Genomic DNA, 4,444 nt, shown 5'->3' on the forward strand with positions numbered 1-4,444 from the left:
TGACTGAGCGCCATCTGGAGCTCTCAGCACCCACGGAAGCAGCGGTACCAACGGGGGTCACTGGCGCTCCCCTTCTGACTTTAGGAGGTTAAACTCTTGTTTTGTGTTCACACGCATGGTCTTTTCCTGCAGATTTCCAAAATAGTTATTTATTTGCTTTGGCCATCTTCTCCCTTGCTCTGTTTCCTCCCCCATTACAACCATCAACATAACAATTTCTGTGCTCTTTTGTGCTCTTCTGGAAGGAATTTTAATGTATTTGTAGAAGCATCTTTGCAGGGCTTGAAGTTTTACAATGACTTATTAAGGAACCCAGGAAAACAAAGCTTTGCCAATGAATGGTGCACTCTTCATATTGTAGTTGAAATAACAAAACATGCTATTTCAAACTGTAATTATCTGAATTAACAGGAAAATATTGCATATTTCATAGAATTTTAATGCAGTTGAACAAAACAATACATGTGGTAGAATAACCAAATGGATTAATAGTGTACTTGCCAAAAAGACTGTTCTTAAAAGGAAAAGACACACAGTGATTCTAAATATTGACATTTTAAATTTGTTTGAATTTTCAAAAGTAGAAAGATTGTTTTATAACCTAGGCAATCTTTCGCGTGTATACCTTGAACGTTGAAAACAGTAATAGTTTAAGGATAAAAAAGATGAAAACACAGGTTCTTTGCAGTCCATCACTCTTTCACAAGCACTTACCTGAGAAGGATTAAGTGGCTCTGTGCTCATGGGCAGGACTTGAAAATGGAAGGAAAATGGGAAGATGGAGAGCTTGAGGGTCCGAGGGTCCATGTTTGAGCCTAGCACTCCTCCTTGGGCTTAAAGGTGCCTAAATTTGTCTCACTGCAAAGCTCTGTTCACACACGTTCAAGTACAAACCTCGTGGAGTTTGGCAGCTAAATTCTCTAAAGATTTCCAATACACTTGGCATCTCTCAGGTCTGCAGGAGGCAAGCAGAGCTTCCTCAGGAACTTCTGCTTTGACTGTCAAAAAATGTGTTTTGGATGATACCAATCATATGCTTTGGATAAAAGAACAAGAAATCCTGCAATGAATGAGCAGCTCAGGCGGAAGCTTAACCAAGACAGAATCTTCTTTTAACATCGACACACCAGTTATTCAATTGACTGAAGTCCAAAACCAGCTGGCTCTGTCTCCCTTCGACAAACATAGTGTAGTTTATTTATTTCATAAGAAATAATTTCTATTATTTGGCTTCATCCCACTGTGAGAAACATACCTGAGTACCTGAGGCCATCCCGATGAGTTACATCAAGTAGCATTTATTACGGCATCTTTTTTCCTCCTTGAAATGGAGCTTTTGAATGCAAACCATCTCTGTCCCACTCCCTCTGTCGTGCCCTGCTGACCAGCGGGCTGGGCACAGCAGGCACAGCCTGTTTGAGGAACGCTGGCCTCACCTGGGCCAGGCACACAGCGGACAGGCAGTTGCCTCCCCTGCAAACTGCAACCACGGCTGGGATCTTCACCAGCCTGGATTTCTCCAAGTCCCGGGGAAACAGCCTGTCTGTTTTCCGTGTATACTCACCTGCACGTAAAACTTCTAGGTGGGTTTTGAAGCAGACTGTCCCATGCTAGGACTGATCTCACTCCTGCTGAATCAAGGACAAAGCTCTACTCGACTTTGACAGGGGCAGAGTCATTCCGTGGAACTCCAATTATTGGTAGCTTTTTCTAAGTCATTTATGAAACTATTCATTTTGTAGTTGATTCCCACAAAGAGATAATTTTGCATCTTTATGAGGCACACTGGAAGATGCCGCAAAATATCTAGCAGGCATTTAGCTGTCATAACAGATCTTTGGCTTGGCTTCTGAATCAGAAAAGTCTGTCTTGGTCTGCAATAGTATGCAAAAAGGAACTGTCTTGAATTTATTTGAATATTTAGAGGGCTTATTACAAACTTCACAGCTCTGAAGTAAGAGATGGAATTTTGTTGTGACCTGCACAATGAAAAGATGGGATGCATAGGACAGCACTGTATGGTTATTTTTGATCCCAGCAGGAAATTAAACACCCCAGGGTTCTGTACTTTGACATTTAACCTACAGTCTAGAAAAGAAGATTGCAGATTATCCTGTTATTTTAACAGATGACAATATAGTTTTGTTTCATCTGGATTACCAGAGGTTCTGGAAAGGCATATCATGTCATTACACTCTATATTTAATCACTTATTTTGATTCACAAAGAGAACTCTTCTCAGGACGGTCTTGTTAATTTTTAAAATTACAGCAATTATAAGAGCTCAATAAATAGTTCAGCTTCATCTTCTCTAGTCAACACATTACTGATAAAAGCGAAAAATAATCATGGAAAAGTTCCTCTAGTCTTCTTACCCTTGGAGTTGGGACTGTAGCAAACATCACTACTCTGGCAGGTACAGAGGCTCAAAATCTGTCTTCCACTTTTTATTGTTGGCTGCTGGTACAGAAGCAGCTCAGCACCTGGAGCAGTGGGCTGGGACTTTGCAGCTATGCTGTACTACAACTTGCTTGTGCACCCTTGGAAAAGGCTACTCACGCAGTCCTAGCCATGGAAATAAATATTTGGTCTATTGGCTAAACCACTTTGCCTGGCTTTGTGCTGCCCTGTAGCAGAGCTGGTATCGCCTCCCCAAACCCAAAGGCACTACGGCACAGAGATATGCTGTTGTCTTTGTAGGATCCGCTCCAATTCCAGCGTAACTAACACCAAGCCAGTGCTCATGAGCCCAGCTGGACGCTGAGGAATTCTTTATGGCTTACCTAAATCACAAACCTCAGTAGGGACAAATTGCCTCCACTTGCTTCGGAGGGGCAGGATGTATCGCCCACCTGAGGTGTCCGTCCTTTGGTGCTAGGAAGTGCTGGAGCCCTGGGGAAGGCAATGCAGATGTCCCAGTGCCCACAGCAAGGTAGGACTACTGTCACTCCTCTCCTGCATGCTAGCTGAAACTGCGGCTGGACCCAAGCTGCTTATGGCACGGGCATGCTGCGTACAGATGGCTGAGAGTTCACCGCATGGAGATGTAATGAATATTATACGGAAGAAGGGCAAGATGTCTTTTGGTCCTTGCGGACAGAAAGACAACATGTAAAAAAAAATAAAATTGCAGATTACAGACTTGGCTGAGGTATCCTTGTTAATATTTGAGCCACAAAGCAAGTGTCCAGCAGAGGGCTTAAGCAGGCCACCGAAGGACGAGGACTCCTAAACTCACATGAGACAGATGTAGCAAAGAGAAACTTGTCAGTGTGTGTAGTGTGAGTACCGGGGTCATTATATGAAAAATATTTAAATGAATTCTGCAGATGAATGCACCCTGAGGTAATTCAGAGGAACTGCACCATTGCAAATACAACTGATGTAACAAGTTAGTTTTTTTAACTCCGATCTTTCAAAAATGTGAACATCTTGATGGACTCAGGTGTGAACAAAATGCATGAAGTTTAGAAATCCTCCCTAACGGAAATATCTGCAGAAAGTGCAGTTTGAGAATATAGCAAAACTGATTGAGGATTGGGCCTGCCCAGAGTACATCAGGGGCTGGAAACTGCCAGTGAGGAAAACTGGAACTGTAAAGAGCTTTCTGCTACTTCAGCCACTTTTCAGTTAGTTACTGGGAACTTCAGTTTTCCTGCACTGAAGTGCCTGGGAGAATAAATAAACATCAAAAAATGGTAAGGAGTAATAGTTTGTAGTTCACTCTTTTCTGTATTGCTTGTACATAATGACCTGGGCTTTTGACAAGGCAGTATATTTTTATTACATTTCTCAGTATCCTGGGGAAAGATTAATGCTCCCTGGGCCTATGGAAATGTTTCCTTTTTGTTTTGAAGAGTCAATTATTTGAGCGGCTGGAAGGAGCTTAACAGGATGGTGTGATTAGGCCGGACTATTGTCACTGCTGTTGCTGCCTGATTTTCAACCTTTTCTTTTTTTTCTTTTGTCAAAATATCTGTGACTGTTGAAGATTTTTTCCACGTGGGTGGGTTGGATATGATGTTAAACAGCTGAAAAAACCTTATTGCGAACTGCGGAGATGGAGCTTGCTCTGTATGTGGGAGGCAGCAGAAAGCGGGAGCTCGGAGATAACAGCGTGGTGGCACGAAGCCCCCGGCAGCCCCAAGACGGCAGGAGGGCTTCTTACCACAGCTCCTGATGTCTCCGGCACAAGCCTAACAGCACCGATAGATTTAAGCTGATGAAGCTTGGTTTTAGTGGACTGCTTTATTTGCTCTGAATTCTGCCCAGGTGTAAAACGCAGTTTTCTTCTGGTGGTAACAGAGCTCGAACATGAGGGAAGGGCTCAGAGCTGCGCCAGGCTGGGCATGAGGGGAAATGTCAGTGCCATGAGGGCGGTCACACACCGGGACGGGCTTGCTGCAGAAGCTACCTGGTGGTGCCCCGTCCCTGTCAGTGCCCT

Source organism: Anser brachyrhynchus (assembly GCF_964034855.1).
Source record: "Anser brachyrhynchus genome assembly, chromosome: 2".
Classification (NCBI taxonomy): Eukaryota; Metazoa; Chordata; class Aves; order Anseriformes; family Anatidae; genus Anser; species Anser brachyrhynchus.